At 35.9% G+C, this 18,177-nt stretch overlaps 1 protein-coding gene across 4 annotated transcripts in view; it reads left to right on the top strand.

Moving 5' to 3' along the window:
• Positions 1-18,177, top strand: part of LOC106664553 (somatostatin receptor type 2-like) — a 144,913-nt gene that overhangs the window by 50,605 nt on the left and 76,131 nt on the right. For all 4 annotated transcript variants that reach the window (XM_014390378.2, XM_024226089.1, XM_014390377.2 and 1 more), the window contains exon 2: positions 16,510-16,541. The gene's annotated coding sequence lies outside the window, so the exon portion shown is untranslated. The remainder of the gene's footprint in view (positions 1-16,509; positions 16,542-18,177) is intronic.

Raw genomic sequence — 18,177 nt, forward strand, 5'->3', positions numbered from 1 at the left:
TCGCCATATTTTTTTTTTAAATCTGTTAATCGGAGGTACACTAAACATTTAAAAAAAAAAGAAGTAAAACTGTGATATTACACTAATGGAGTGAACAATATTTGTATTATACTCAGCAATCTGGGATGAGGCTATTTTTGTACCATACAAACACTGAAAGGAAAAAAATTCTGCCCACTTGTAATATAACTTGATTTGTATATTTTTTTATGTATTAATCAAAGTTTCAAGTTTTTTTAACGTTGGATAATTGAGTCTTTGTCTAAAAAAGTTAAAAAAATGTAAATTGCTATGGAAAATGAAAAAAAAGACGGTCAGATAAAATTTGTTTTAGATTTTTAATTAAAATTTCAATATCTTGTATTTCCTCCTGTTGCCTTAATTACTCTCGAAGACGCCTCTGCATAGTTTCTATCAGTCTGGAAATGACAATTTGCTGGAGGTTAGCCCATTCTTCACGAAGAGTCCTTTGAACATAGTGGAGTATATCAGGAAGTGATGGACGCCGTCTTATTCGTCTTTTGAGGTTATCCCATAAATGTTCGACGGAGTTCAAGTCCGGAGAAAGGGCTGGTCAAGCTAAGACCCTGATGTTATGCTATTGAAGGTACATTTGTACAACTTTACAATATTTTTTATATATTATTACCAATTAAAATTCCATGGGTTCTACCTTGCTTCGGACCCAGAACTGCTTGTATAACTAACTCCGAGTCGGACGCCCTAAACCCTCGCCGATCGCAGTCCCGGATATTATTATTTATGCACACTCTGGATTAAGGTATTGTCTTGAAGAAAAAGAAAGCAAATTTAGTTGCTAATGCCGAGCTTTCGATTTATTTTAAGTCATCATCAGGGCAAAACAACCTTAAATATGTATGCAGATTGACATATTTAAGTTGTTTTTTTTTTTCAAGGACATTCAAAGCTTTTAATTGATTATTTGGAGATCGTGAGATGCAGTCTGATGTAACGTAGGTTTAGAAAACCGTTTTCTTTATCGTGCCACGTTTCGATCTTTATTGAGAACATCATCAGGGCTCAACGTTTTTGTTTTCTGTGTAGACGTGTCATTACTGTGTATCGTGTTGAGAGTGCCCAAACACACAGTACTGACTCTCAACACGACACACAGTAATGACAAATCAACACAGAAAATTAACGGTCACTAAACACACAGCCTTCAATTGAGCTTTTAATTCCAACAAAGAGCATTCAGTCCTTGTCAATGTTGGGACTGAATCGGTTTTCAAGGAAATTTGAGATCGCCTGTTAAAATTTAAAAAAAATTATTTTCTCTACTTAAGGTTGTTTTACATTCTGCACCACATAACACCCTCGAGCAGAGAAGCTAGCCAGTGGTTGAGCTCGTTTTAACATCAAAATATTTTATTCCCTCTCTGAGAGCCTTTGCCTTTTGAGATGTCTAGGAGAATTGTCAGGAAGTACTCGAGAGGAAAGTTGCATGATGTTTCATAACTGGATCTCGCAACGTCTTTCATAAACAGAAGGTTTAAGTCATTGTATATAATGTTAGTGAAAACATAAAAAAGGCACGTTAACAATATATTATATACGGTTGCTAGATCTTGATTGGATTGAGGTTAGAAGGCTTAGTTCAACCCATACTTCAACATCCATACAGGTTTTATTATGGGAATATAAATGAGTCTTTTTTTTGACAAGTAATCATATAGATCTAGTCAAGTAGACGTTTAATTAGTCGGTAGCAGTTATGGTTGTTTCTCAAAAATAGATTTTTGGAGATTTTAGATACCAAGAAGATCTTTTCAACCGTATCTTACCTAAAAATTACCATATTTTCTAAAATAAAATGGACAAAATCATAGGTAATAATACTTTTCATAATGGCATCACTCTTCATATTTAGTCAAGATATTCCCAAAAATAACGATACGCACAAAAAGGCCATTTCTCCCATTAGATAAGGTCGAGTTATAATGACACCCTTAATGGAAAACCCCTCCCCTTCTCGTTTTTATTATCCCGAACAAAACTTTATAAATTAAAACTCACGTTTTTCATCAATAATTATTGTACAAAACAAACTTTGTTTCGTTTGAGTCAAGTACGAAGTTTAATTTAGTTGTGCGAAAAATACGATTGCTAAAACGATCAAACATTTATCGCAGTACTTATAGTAATAATTAAAAATTTGCGTCTTGTCAAAATTAACTTTTTTTCAAGGGTATTCTCAAGAATTGCTCCCTAGAGTTCTTTAAATGCTTTTTCGTGTTAACGGCCATCCTCGCGTAAACGTTATGCACCCGGGGCACGAAACTTTTCGACGGACTTCAGTCACTTAATTTTTCTTCCTTCCGAAAGCGGGGAGAGAAAAAGAACTTATAAAAGGCTGATTAAGACATTTTCAGTTTTTTGTTTCATTTTTTCGAACTTTATTTTCCCCCGGTTAATGCGGCTCGGAAGCTGTCATCTTAATTGATGATGCGCGCTTCCACGGAATTTGACGGCGCCATCAATCCATCACATCCGTCTCGATCGATATTTTCTATCGATTTATCTCAATGCCTGCATAAAGGGAAAAGATGATCCGGCTTTGTCACATCGCAGATTCTTCTCGTTACTGCCGCCAATAAATAAAGTTTATATAACTACACTTGGGGTCATATATGCCAAACCTTAAAAGCCCGGTAATAAATTTTATATTGCCAAATTTTGTATAGCAAAAACGTAGAATAAACAAATTGCTTAATTATTAGAAATTTAGAATCAATTTTAAGTTTAGAACTAATAGGCAACATAATAATGTAAGAAATTTGCTGTTGAACTGATTGATATTGATCATTTTACTTTGTTATCAGTTGAACAAGTTTTCATCCAGAAAGATCCATCAACAGTACCTTAGTTTATAAGAAAGAAAAACTAATTATACGACTTCCTCTTAGGGTCTAAGTTTGATGAATTTATAGGTTTGTCGTTTTTCGTTATTTTTGTCTAATACCCTCACTGCTTTGAACGGTCAATTCCCGTTTCGGATATACATCCTTTACTGCAATTGGCGAGAAGTCGAAACTAGACAGACCATATCACAAAGAAAGGTGGACTAAAATAAACGGAAACGACTAAATTACAAAAGCGACCTATAAAACAAATGACATAAAAACTTATTTTAGAGAGACCTATAATACAAATTACATAAAAAATGTTCTGTTTTGTTTTACTTGAGAAACTTAAACGCTTCCTACACTATCTTATCCTGAAATCTTATCTGATCGACCGCTGTTTCAGAGTGAGGTACGATAACGAGTTCTCGGAGTCAGAGAGATATTAGTCGGCATCCCACAACGGAGTATTCTAGGACCCCTCCTTTATATCATTTATACTGCTGACCTACCGCCCAATACCATCATCACTATTTACGCGGACGATACCGCAATTTTATCCTCTAACCCGAATCCTATCCAACCTATGAACAATATCCAAGAACACATTGAGCTTACCGAAGATTGTGGCAGAAAATGGAGAATAAGACTGAATGAAGACAAATGTACTCATGTTTGTTCACATTGAAAACAAATAAACAACTGTACAACAACAACAAAGAGAAACCGACTTCCATTCGAGTCAAATACTTAGGACTATGACAATTATTAAAGGTTTTTAGTTGAGATGAAAAAAAGCTAATGGCACGAGCGGGATTCGAACTCACGATCTTCGGCTAGATACGCCGCTACTCTACCACTTGAGCTATCGTGACCTCGATCCACTCGGCGAGGTCACGATATCTCATGTGGTAGAGCAGCGGTGTATCTAGCCGAAGATCGTGGGTTCGAATCCCGATCGTGCCATTAACTTTTTTTCATCTCAACTAAAAACCTTAAATAATTGTCATGTATTAATTGGTCAAGCGGACCACGAAAATAGTGAATTAAGAACTTAGGACTATATTTCACAGCAGGCCTACGTTGACCCCAACATAATACTTAAGAGCCGACAACTCAACAGAACACTGGTGCAAAAAGTGAAGGACAAGACTGAATGTAATAAAATGTACTCAGTGTGCATTACAACTGTACATCAATAACAAAGAGATACCTATTTCCACTCAAGTCAAATACCTAGGACCATAACTAGACAGCGGACTGACGACGAATCCCAACACAGGACTTAAAAGAAAGCAACTTAACAGAAAACTTGGGCAGCTACGAAGACTTCCAGGGCCGATATCTAATTTGGCAGTCAACACTAAACTAACCTTACTCAAGGTTTACTGCGACCACTTTGGACGGTGTGGAACGGTGAGGTTCTGTCAAGCCATCCATTCCAATAAAAAGTCCTCAGACAAATCGTCTAAGTTCCTTCTACGTCACTAACCTCATTATCCACAACAACCTCAACATTCCTTGTGTTAACGAACTGATCCGTCCCTGATTCCGAAAGTTTGACGCCAACCTCTCGATCCATCCTAACTCTGGCCTCGAAACCTCCTTGCCCCTTAATTCCATAATAAGCAATATTAAGAGTTGGCTGGTTTTTTCATCTGGGTACAGCGTGTTGTCCTGTGACTGTTTGAAAACAAAATGTTTTGTAATCACATTTGTAATATGTAGGAATATGTATAGGGTGTAAATAAAACAAAAAGATTTATAAGTCTTTCTTACAACCTAAGGGCCCATACTCTGAGAAATCATTCTTTTAAAATACATCAACTTTTCAGACAGAAAATAAATGAAAATTGGTTTATAAAAATATTGCATTATAATTATTTAAACTTTTAAACGCACGCTTTAACAGAGTTCATTGCGATATTATTTTCGCCTTGCGGTGCTATACATACTAAATAGCGCCAGGAGTGAAGAGCTAGACCGGATTACACGAAGCTCCTACTACAATTTTAAACACCATTTCCATAAACATGCCCTGTCTTCTCATAAGCACGTATTGTTTACGTTCCGTTTGCCGGGCTCTTGGATATACCGCCTGGGTTTTGCCAGGATAAGATTAGGTGTATAAGACTCGCATGCTAGTATTTTGAATCCTATTTTCATTTCACCAAGATGAGAAAACACCGGCTGTTGAAGTAGCCGAATTTTTTTCTCAACGATATGCACTGCGAATTCTATATTTAGGCTTAATTTATAATTAATGAAACACATTTATTACGGATACATAATGACTCAAAATATTTTAAACGACTATATTGATCCATGATATCATTTTATATGCGAATCTGTACCTACAGTCTAACTTTTCATTATCAGAAAAAGTTAAATACCACTGGACAATCAATAATCCATTAATAAAAACGCAAATAAGCTGACTTGTCAAATAACGTTAAACCGTAGGATGTAAAATTGAGTGGTGAAAGCCTGCTGCACCACTGAAGAGGTATTGTATTCCCCGTAATTAAACTTACAGCATACCGTTGTGTACTAAACCTACCTAGATCAAGCATTGTTCCATAAATTCAAAACATTTGCGACGTTCTTTGTCCAAACATTTGGTGACTGTTAAACTATTATTATTAATTATTAGCATACAGTAATAGTTAATTATCCCTTTAATCTACGATTAAACAGGACAGAAGAACTATCATAATTAACTCATTAGAAAGAAAATGCAATGGAAATAGTTCTTTGAATATATCATTATTTAATCTTCACACAACTAATATTTTTGGCTACCATTGCAAAAAAAAAGGAGGTTAGGTGCCTAGTCAATAGATGGAAATTTCGAGCAATTAAATACGGATATTAGATAAATGTACAGAAGATCACAGTTTATCCCTGCTGATATTTTATGATATTATAATATTATAAACCCTGCTGATATTATAAACAAATTTACAAGCAGAGTGAAACGTTATTTTTCTTGCTCTACTAAGTTAGAGGTGTCCTACCTTGGGTAGAAAGTAGGACACTTGCTTGGCTTTGAATGATATCCAGAAGGCATTTGACACAAATTGACATTCTGGAGTGATCAGCAGACTGATAGGCTCCAAACCTCATTAAAATCATTCATGCATATTGATAGAATAGAAAATTTCGAATCTTTGTCAACTCAACCCTGTTTCAAAGACGCATCTACTGGTACCCCGCAAGGATCCATGATAGGGCCTGTTCTTTTTCTTATTTGTTTTTCAATACAATGTTGAGGCCTAAAGATTACATACTGGCATTTTACATTGACGACATCAACAATTCGTCATGGACATTCTTTTAAACACTATGCTGTTGTATGCCATGCTGTATTGCTGTATTCTGTAACATATCGAGAATTAGATAAATCCGACAAAACCGGATCCTCTTTATTAAGCGCAGGCCGGTTTTGGATCGGGATGTCGAATTCGGGGTCGGGAAATGGTCTAAAATGTAGAGATTGCAGCAGCCTAATGATAGAACTTCCGATAATCATGTCTCCAAGAGACGGTATGAACAGGACGTTTGAGTGCAAGCAAAATTTCCAAACAAACATAAGTACCCAAAAGGATGGGAAAGAGGCAGAAACCCCTCCGTTAGCAATGGCACCATCTTCTGGTACACTGACGGATCTAGAACGGAAGAATGTACGGGGGCAGGAGTCCTGGAACCAAATACTCAGAACCCATGGGAAAATACGCCAGTATCTTCAGGCTGGAGTCCACGCAATCGAGAGATGTGTTCAATTCAATCTGAACAAAGAGTACAAAAACAATAATATATCTATTTCATATAGTCAAGCAGCATATCAAAGCAATAAGTTCATTAGCTGATCATGGTGCTGAATTGCAAAACTAAACTAAATAGATTAGGTTCAAAACAAATTTACCATCTGCTTGATCCCAGGGCATGTGGGAGTTTCGGGCAACGATAAAGCGGACGGAAGTAAATAGGCTGCTATACCGCTGATAGGTCCTGAGCCCTTCTGTGGCATAGGGATTCACCCTAGCAATGGATCTCTTAGATAAAAAGACAAACCGAAAATGAGGAAACAGTGGGATTCACTCATTGAACATAAAACATTCAAGAACCTTCTAGCAAATTTTGGAAGAAAAAACAACAAATTGCGCAAAAAGAAGCACAAAAAACGTCCCATCCTGACAGGATTCGCGGCGGGTCATTGCAGACTGAATGGGTATTTGAAGAAGATTAGTATAATAAACATGGCACGTGCAGATTCTGCAATGAAGCAGAGAAGACACCAGCACAATTGCTAATAAACCGTAGCGCAGTATTTGTCCATGTTTTGGGATGGACAACGTAACCGTAAAAGAAATTCAACAACTGAAGCCGGGACAACTAATTAAGTTCTTGATGTCCTAGCAATCAACGGTATGCTAGATAAAGAACGGGGGATACAATAGCTCTCTAAGGGCGCAGTACTCACCCCGAATATTACATCTACATCTATACATCATCTTTACACAAGTCCAATTATGGCAGCTCAAGAAATAATGATCAAGTACATGCTCGGAAAACAGATAGAAGACCAATTCAGAAAATCAGACTACTTCGGAGCCATAGCAGCAGAATTCTGCGGTTTAAGTTTAGAAGGGGCATCGGTGGCTGCAACGGGTAAGGCATTGATAAGGTGACTCTTCATTGTTAGAGGCCCGAGTTCGAATCTCAGAGGCCTTAAATTCTCAACCACAACCTGCATACAAATGAGCTTTCCCTCCAAACACCGTAACCCCGGGATTAATACGATATCGTTGTTGAAGTACCAATAAAATTAGACTGCTCTAGGATTCAAGGTGCCAGCAATGGAATACATTGTCGAAAGGATAAAACTTACACCATAACATTCGCTTTTAACGCACCCCATCGTGTCTAAGAACTACAGATTGCCATGTACATCATTAAAGGCATAGCGCTTTACGACTGTGGACATGTTGGCCAAAGTCATTGTCAAAAAATTAACTGATAAAAATCGATTATTGAAGAAATTCCTGTATTTTAATTTACGTAGTACTTAACACAACAATAACAATAACACTAATGTTTTACTAATTTATCTAATATAAATAGTCAATGATTCAATTAAGCCTTGAATTGTATTTGGTTATGCTTACTCGGCGAACGCAAACCCACATTCCAATCAGTAACAGACATAACTGCCAATAATCACCAAATTGCTACAGGTTCAGTGGTTAACAATTATTCAGTTATTATTATTATATATAATTATTAGTTCAGGAATGAACTTGTAAATTCATTATTTGTTGAAGTCGTGACAAGCGGTCAAGAACGAGGTCGTTTAGAAAAACCCTTTTTCATTTTTTTATCGACGTTTCGACCTTTATTCGGGTCATCTCCAGGGCCTGGGTGAATTACAAATCATATGACGTTTGGAAAAACAATTTAAGCTGTAAATATAAATTTTGAACCAACAAACCATAAATTATCATAGCCACATGAAGTAGTTCTTGTGGTGTCATATTGGTTTTGTGTGAGTGTTGTGAAACATTAATTTGTGTTCTGCTGTTTTTATATGATTGTGACAGGGGAGATGCGGTAAATCTGGGAAAATTCCTTTGATCATAGGCGGTTTAATTTAACACAAAGGATGTCGAGAATGATTTTCTCTTCAAAGGATTTTCTGGATTGGATTTGTGATTCGGCATTCAATATTGAAAAGGAAGTTAATTATTAACGATATTAATTATTAAAGATAACGTTAGAAAGAGAAAAATTAAGGTTTAATAGTTTATTTGCTTCATGATGTTGGCGTAGATACGGCTCAGTTTGCATTTTTCTGTTCATTAATTAATGCTGGGTTGTTTCCGTTAATTAAACCATTTTTAGAAAGTCGCATTTGTATTTTTTTCCGTGTTTAGTGTTTGTATTTCGAAATCAAAGTTGTGTTGTTTTTCTAAGTGGCGTGTGGCCGATGCTGTGGGAATGGTTTTTGGAGTTTTACAGTCATAGATGTGTTGCTTTTTAGTTTTTTTAGATATTGCAATGTAATTCTAATGTAGCTGGACAATAAAAAAATGTATTTCCTTAAGAAATCAAGATACGTTATATTAAAAAAATATATGAAAAATAATGCATGAACTTTATGCTTACAAGCAAACAATATAACAATAATTAGATAGCATAAGAATGAATAATATGGGCCTGAAGGGCAAAATTAAACAATCAGCTTTAATAGTCAAAAGAAAAAACACCAAAAAAAATAAAACCATTAATGAAAATTCACTAATTTTCGTGGACCGCTTGACCAATTAATATCTTTCAATTAATTAAGGTTTTTAGTTGAGATAAAAAAGTCAATGGCACGAGCGGGATTCGAACCCACGACCTTCGTCTAGATACGCCGCTGCTCTACCACTTGAGCTATCATGACTTCGATCCACTGGGACACTGATTTCCCATCTCAACCCAACCTTTCAAATTTTCCCTCCTTTTTGCCATTTTTCAAATGTCGTGTAGTATATTTGATTCTCGGCGACAAATAAAATAGCCACGGAGGGCTTTAGTGAAGTATACTTCATTTTTCAATTAATTAAGGTTTTTAGTTGAGATAAAAAAGTCAATGGCACGAGCGGGATTCGAACCCACGACCGTCCGCTAGATACGCCGCTTCTTGAGCAATCGTGACTTCCATCCACTCAGACACTAACTTCTCATCTCAACCGCACCTTTTGAATTTTCTCTCCTGTTTGCCATTTTTCAAATGTCGTGTAATCTATTTGATTCTCGGTGACAATTGAAATGGCCACGGAGGGCTTTAATGAAGGTATACTTCATTTTTACTTATTAAATTCACTAGTTTTCGTGTATATAAATTACATCGGATTTGTAGGCTGTTGGTGTTGGGTCTTTTATCTTGGAAGGAAGTGTGTAACTGTTTTATGGTTTTTAAAAGCTATTTTCATGTGTTCTTAGGAGAGAAATCTACTCAATTTGTGTGACAATGTATGGATGAATGGCATAGACATGTATATTGGTTTGTTTTTGTAAGATTGTGTTGATGATGTGTTGTGCACTGTGTAGGATGTTTTGTGTAGTGCTGGGTCATAATTGGTTATGATTCTGTTGATTATGTTTTTAATAATTCTTTAACCGTGTTTACTATTATAGCGGATGGTGCGATGTATAATTGAGGTAGCGATCAATGTTCATTGTTTTTTTGGTAATGGTGTAATTAGTGTGTCATCTGTTTGTCTTAATACGAGTGTGTCTCGGAATGGTATTTTGTTTTCTGTTTCGACTTCATGTGTGAATTCTAAGCGAGGATGAATGTGTTCAATGTTTTCTGTATTTGAACTGAGGGTACTGCTGTTAGAATGTCATCAATGTATTTGGTGAGAAACACAGTAATGAAAGGTACTTGGGTGATAACACAGATTAATTGTGTCATCATTATATCAGCTAGTATGGGGCCTAGATTGCTTCTCATGGCTATGCTAAATAGTCGTTTGTAGAAATGGTTGTTGTATGGGTAATACGCGTTTCAGCAGTGTCGTAACATTGTTATGAAAGGTGTTTTGAGAGATTTGTGTGAGGCGTTAAGTCGTGCCATTTGTCTTCGTAAGGTCATTTTACATAAACCACATTAATAGTAGATTCAGAACAGTCATAAAAACATTCGATATTTTCACTTAATCGGCAAAAACTGTATGGAATCAGAAAAAATGACTCGATCCATGTTTCAATCCAAAAGGAATTATCCAAAATATTAGCAGCGCCGTTTTTACACTCGAACCGACCCTAATGCTGTCTCTCTCTCTCTGTTTCCGCTCGACTTTCCCTTATCTAACAATCGGAAACAGCAGGGAAACTTTTTGCTCTGCAGAGAGGGTCCGAATTGTAGGGGTGAAAAGATTTGCTTGTCTTCATTGTTGTCCTCTTGACCTACTTAATTCCTTCGTATACACTGACGTTCCGGAGTGTTCCAACCAAAAGCCAACAGGCGCATCTAATTGATAAGCAATACACCACACGATTTAAATCTTCTTACACAAAAACGTGTAATTGTATGACGAGCTCCAGAAAAGCCATATTTTACCTTTGAACCACAAAAAAGGGAGAAGAGCGATTTTTATGAGTCGTCGATCTGCTATGCCGTGCAAATACTTCTTCGGTCTAAACAAGTATTGTTAAAAATTTTCACATTTGAAAATGCTACTATTTTTTCGATTTTTGACTCCTAATTAGTAAACAATTAGAGCCTTTCGGGATTTTTAGATTTTTTTCAATTTTTTGACCCCAGTCACCTGAAAAGATAACTGCAGAAGCAAAGTTCTGGTAAAATCACTTCAAATCACAATTTTTTTTTTATTACATTGATTTGATATTTGCAACTAAAAATAAGTTATTAACTAAATAATATGTTCATATATTTTGAATTTGTTCTTTGAGTCTCTTGTAGAGAAGTTGCCCAGTGGCAACACTCTTTCACGTTGATATCTTGTTCAATCTACATGCAGTGATAAGATCTCGGGGCCGCTTTCGTTTCAATCGTCCTGGAGGATTGTCAGGTAGAGTTGGAAGTGATAACTCTCCTAACTAATAGATTTGTGTGTGTTCAGTGATTGATGAAATTTTTTATAGCGGGTTTTGCTGATTTCATGTACAAACGGAATGTGTAGATCGTTATGAATACTGTAATTTGAAACGTAAAAACGAGCATTTGACGGAAAATTTTAGATTGGGTTGATTTGAGACGTTAGGAAGTACAATTCTTAAAAAAAAATTCGAAAGTTTGTTTTCGATCGTGAGTCAAGTAGTCTTTGTAATAATTTGTAACGTCGGTTTGTTTGCTGTCTTTTCAGTTTTGTGTGGCGATTCCATGTCAATCGTTTATCCATGAAAAATCCAAGATAACACACAAGGTCAGTGGAAATGGAATTCCATTTATACTCACTGCAGGACAGATATTTTTACCTAAGATAAAATTTAAGTATACGATTTTCTTAAGGTTTATCTTCATTCTCCACTTTGTTAACCATGCTGTTAATTCGTTCAAGTGTTGTTATAAGTGTTGAGGTTATTTGAGGTATCCGAATTAGGTTTAAGAATCGGTGTATCATGGCGAATGTATATGTTGAAGTGTTAACATGTGTAGGAATTTCTGCAGTGTATATAGAAAATAGAAATGGGCCAAGCATGCTTCCCTGAGGAACACCCGCCCTAATGTGGTTAAGGTGAGAATTCAGTTCCATGGCGGACTCGGCAAAATCGGTCCGTCAGATAAGATCTCAGTATGAGATAGTAAGTATGAAGTAGGATGCAAGCCTGAATGCCAAAGTTGATCGAAGGCCTTTTTAAATAAAAAAAAAAAAATAAATAAAAAAATAAAAAATCCCCAAGCAATGCTGTTTTTGTTCTAGGGAAGAGGCATTCAAATCACTAAGTAAAAAATTGCGTTGAAATAGCTAAAAATCTTTTTCTTTTTTCCTCTTCTATATTTTGGATACGTGCATAAATATATTTGAAATTCGGTCTTTTCCGATCATTTTGTTCTGGAGGAGGAGGAAATTAACCTATCATTCTTGTTTAGACCTCATTTTGCGGAAAGTATTAGGAAATGCGGGTCTGCCTGGTCTCGCTGATCAACCGAATATGTTGTCTTATCATCCAAGGACGGATGAAACGAATATAAAAAGAACCAAACTATAAAGAGAGAAAGGTAAAGCGAGATAGATGAAAAAAGTGAAGATTCCAAAGTTTAATAACTTTGGATTAGTTTGTCTAATGTATGTCTGTTGGCTTTTCACCATTTTGAGCGATAGCGATTTTTACAATTTCATTCTTGACCAAACTCTGTTTATGAAGTACACGCTCGATATGAAAATAAAAGGTATTTAAATAACATATCCTCTTCCAAGATATCTTCTTCAGATAAGATAAATGGGGAATGCTTTAAACATATTGGTCTCTCCCAAGATGGAATTGGTGCGAGATGGGAGCGTGGATTCTGAGCAAAAAGGGCGACCGTTATCGGCTCCGATCCACAAGTAGATTTGGTTGAAAAATGGTGGTTCCGTTTTCCTTTGATGGCCCGAATAGTGTAATATTGTTAGAGCCCGCTTTTCTTTGAGTCCTTTCTATTCGTTAGTAACATTTTCCGACTTGACAAATCGTACGAGTCAGACTGATTTACAAGAAAAACACAATCGCTAGAATCCCTTTATTCTCTTTCCAGAGCATTTGATGTTTGTTTTTTTCGCTTCAGAGGCGAAAGGCGCACTACAAAAGATAAAGTATCAAAAAATGACTTTGATATTTGATGAGCATAGAAAAGAAATTGTTAAACTGAAACGAGGATCTAACCTTCTTTACTGCACAGATTCCTAGAATAAAACTCACAACTTAAGAAAAAATGTAATAAAATACTTTAATTACAAATAAATACGAGAAAAAATCAGAAAAACCATCCAATGACTAGGTTTTTGTACATTAAGCCCTCATTAAAATGTTAATTTTTGTAAACCTGAGTGGGGAACTATTGTTATTCTTTTAACCCATTCCCAATATGATTAAAGGTTTTCTCTAACTTTGCATTCTGTTATATCAATATTTTGTTTTTCTTATTGACAATTATTATTCAGAAATCGTGAGATGCGGTCTGGTGTGATGTAGGTTTCAGAAAAACATTTTCTTTATCGTGCCAACGTTTCGATCTTTATTGAGATCAACTTCAGGGCTCAAAGTGTTTGTCTTCTGTGTAATTGTGCCATTCTTGCGTGTCGTGTTGAGGAATGTTTTTCTGAAACCTACATCACACCAGACCGCTTCGCACGATTTCTGAATAATTATCGATTAACGGTCACTAATCACCACACATTTCTTATTTACATTATATGCAATAAATGAATTACTTGTTCACTAGTTTTCGTGGTCCGCTTGACCAACTAATATCTTTCAATTAAGTAAGGTTTTTAGTGGAGATTAAAAAAAGTCAGTGTCAGAAGCGGATTCGAACCCACGATCTTCGGCTAAATACGCCGCTACTCTGGCAAAAAAGAAGGAAATTCAAAAGGTGGGGTTGAGATGGGAAGTTAGTGTCCGAGTGGATCGAGGTCACGATAGCTCAAGTGGTAGAGCAGTGGCGTATCTAGTCGAAGATTGGGGGTTCGAATCCCGCTCGTGACACTGAATTTTTTTATCTCAACTAAAAACCTTAATTAATTACTTATGATACGATTAACGATCAGTATAATCCCATTATATTTCGTGGTCCGATTGACCAAATAACTTCTTTCGATTAATTAATCTTTATTTAAGGTATTAGTTGAAATGAAAAGTCAGTGTCACAAGCGGGATTCGAACCCACGATCTTCGGCTAAATACGCCGCTACTCTGGCAAAAAAGAGGGAAAATTCAAAAGGTGGGGTTGGGATGGGAAGTTATTGTCCGAGTGGATCGAGGTCACGATAGCTCAAGTGGTAGAGCAGTGGCGTATCTAGTCGAAGATCGTGGGTTCGAATCCCGCTCGTGACACTGACATTTTTATCTCAACTAAATACCTTAATTAATTACTTACGATACGATTAACGATCAGTATAATCCCATTATATTTCGTGGTCCGATTGACCAAATAACTTCTTTCGATTAATTAATCTTTATGTAGGGTATTGGTTGAAATAAAAAGTTATTGTCACGAGCGGGATTCGAACCCTCGAACTTCGGCTAAATACGCCGCTGCTCTACCACTTGATCTATCGTGACTTCGTTCCACTCGGACAACAGCCTCACAACCACGAAATATAATGGATTATTACTTACAATAACTCTTTGTTTACCTTTATGGAGTGTCTAATCATTTACACTCTTTAGGGCAAAAATAAAGAAAATCAATTCTATTTCATTCAATCCAGAGCCAACTTGTCGAGAGAATTAATTGGTCCTTTAAAATGTTTTCTTCGATGAAACAATAAATATTATTACTTTTTTCTTCTTAAAGCTTGCTTTCAGTCGAGATCTCGCGCGGGCAGATGCTTTGGCCAACGATGGACGCCACGCGCTCCAGCTCTTTAGGACCTCCCCGGAAGTCTCGATCGAAGAGAAAGCAGTAATCGGCCGCAATGGACAAAAGATAGGGAGTCGTTTTTATTGCCTTTACCGCGCTACGGAAATCATTAAACGGCTGCCTAGATAGATAGTTAACTCCAAACTGTCCGTAATGGTGGAACAGTAAAACGATCGTCAGAAGGCTTCGTGAGAATAGGTTAGTCTTTAGACGTACCGCATCGGGTTGTCGACCGCTGGAGAGACATCGGTTAGACAGGCGACTACAGGCTGTTCTCTTCTTTAGACTTTAGGCCCTCATAAAAAAATCTTCCTGATAATAAATATTATTATTATTGGTTAAATTAATTAATATTTAAATTATTAATTAAATTTTAATCTATCACTAAATAATGTTCAAGTGTTTTGTTGAATTTTTTTTTCGAACAATCCTAATTAATAACTGTTATTAAAACTCCGTGATTTCTGATTCCAATTAATTTGGTTTATATTAAAACAATGTTGTCATTAATATAACGATAAAAGTACATATATATTGAAATAAACAACGAAATACGAGTTTTTTTCTCTGATTGTATAATTGTGAATAAAAAGGTATACCAATAAAAACTTAACAAATTAAGTTAAGAAAAACTTTTGTTATTTCAGTTATATTGCTGTTTCTAGTTTAATTGGTTGGATGTACCCAGTTTTTAGAACAATCTTTTTGCTTGGATCGATATTCTAAGAGTAAATAAATTTTGGATATATTGTTTCTTCATTTCTGATCGTTTTAATCTGCCTATCCTCAATTTATTTTTATCAGGATCGATACCAGAAACTGTAAATGGCAAAATACCGAGGCTGACAGACAATGATGAAACCAAAGTTCATCATTCGACAGGGCTCAAAAGGAAATCTTGCATGTTGTTTTATATTTCTTACGTATTTTTCCTATTTGTGAGGATCAGTTTGTAGATGGGAAACGGAATTTTGGAGAAAGAAGGACTCGCTCTCCGATTCTTTTGGCCTCTTACCAAATTTTTGTGATGACTCCACTTTTGATGCAGAATTACTATCATCAGTTATTCCTTCTCTCTTCTGACCACACAAAATTATTTGCAGATGCTTTTTCCATAATTGAAGGTACTGGCAAAATAATATAGACGTTTCTTCTTATAGGGAAAATTGTTGTAATTCCGATGATTTTCTCATTTTTAATAATTAATCATGTCTCTTTATTTTGTATTTTAACAGATTCCTTATATTGTATTGTAAAATGGTTTGTAAGAAATATCTAATTTTGTAATCTGCCACAATAACATTTAATGTAGCTAATTTCCTTTCAGTCTGAAAAAATTAATCACATCTGAAAAGAATAACGCTTTGTTTGGTTTCTAAAACTTATAAAGCTTCCATTCTACCGGATTTTTGTGTTTTGAACTTAAATAGGTCCATAAAACAAAGAACATAATAGCATAAAAGAGAGCCTTGCACAATTTTTAAACTTAAAAAAAACCCTGTTTTAACTTTTTAAGCACTAACCTCTGGTTGATTTGTATCAGGAGATTAATTAATGCGATTTTTTCAGATGGACGACAGACTGGCAACAAAATTGTGAAGGTACGTTTTTTCTAATTATATTCTATGTAAAATATAATATTCTATTCACTAATTTCGTGATCCGCTTGAACAATTAATATATTACAATTAATTAAGGTTTTTTGGTTGAGATAAAAAGTGAATGGCACGAGCGGGATTCGAACCCACGATCTTCGGCTAGATACGCCGCTGCTCTACCACTTGGGCTATCGTGACCTCGATCCACTCGGACACTAACTTCCCATCTCAACCCCACCTTCTGAATTTTCCCTCCTTTTTGCCATTTTTTGAATCCCGCTCGTGCCATTGACTTTTTTTTAATCTGAACCAAAAAACCGTAATCAATTGTAATATATTAATTGGTCAAACGGACCACGAAATTGGTGAATTTAATGATTTAAAATGAAGTATACTTCACTAAAGCTCTCCGTGGGCATTTTATTTGTCGCCGAGAATTCAATCCGATTACAGGACATTCGAAAAATGGCAAAAAGTAGGGAAAATTCAAAAGGTGGGGTTGAGATGGGAAGTTAGTGCCCGAGTGGATCGAAGTCACGATAGCTCTAGTGGTAGCGGCGTATCTAGCCGAAGGTCATGGGTTCGAATCCCGCTCGTGACACTGACTTTTTTATATCAACTAAAAATCTTAATTAATTGAAAGATATTAATTGGTCAAGCAGACCACGAAAACTAGTGAATATAAAAAATAAAATAAAAACATATTTATATATCACAACCTGGCACAAGCATAGAAATCTGGTCAAATCATCCACCAGCGAACTTGATATTGCTCGTGGAGGGGTTGAACCATTCTATTCTTTCTAATAACTTACTTTTACTCCCCAGACGTCACACACTCACTCCAGATTATTCGATATTCCTCGTGGCTACGTTAAACGATACCTTCCTTTCACGCTAATAAATTATATTCATTCCCATAAATTTATACACACAATACCCTTACACAAACATGCGGGGTTGAACGATCCGTTCCTTTCGCGCTAATAAATGACATTCATTCCAATAAATCACCATAAATATAACACATCACAATCATGATACAGACACGACATAAAAACTATATACATTCAAATATCTCTATAGCTTCTCAGTTTTCTGAGCAGCCCATTGTGTCAGCCATCCTTGCATAATAACTACGTATGTTTCCTGCCAGAAGGCGCCCATGCGTTACTCTTGTACGACCTATCCGTATTCTTGTCAATATGTCCTTTTGATATTATAAGCCACAATTAACTCAATTCAGATAATGAACAAGAAAGTTATTTTTAAAAATAATCCTGTGCTTCCTGCCTGGAAGGTTTGTAGTACCAACAACAATTTTATTGGCAGACGGAGTAAATAGTGAAGGTATTTTGAGATCGAAAAACAAACCGTGTCCCCTCTTTGATTAAAGCATCAACCTGAGCGAGAGACTTTATTTGATTCGAAGGTGATGTGGGTTTAACCCATTTACATATATACATATGTTTGTTTACATCGGCCCTGCCCCTATCACAGAACTGATAAAACTTAGAACGCCATCTGTTTACCCAGAGCTGTTCGTTTTGAAAAAATTGCAATACTAACAATTTGTCTCTGTTTATTTGGCGACTAGTAGCTTTTCATTTTATATAAAATATAATTTTAATTGTGAGTG

The sequence above is a fragment of the Cimex lectularius genome, unplaced genomic scaffold (assembly GCF_000648675.2).
Source record: "Cimex lectularius strain Harlan isolate CLEC.00 unplaced genomic scaffold, Clec_2.1 scaffold112, whole genome shotgun sequence".
Taxonomy (NCBI): Eukaryota; Metazoa; Arthropoda; class Insecta; order Hemiptera; family Cimicidae; genus Cimex; species Cimex lectularius.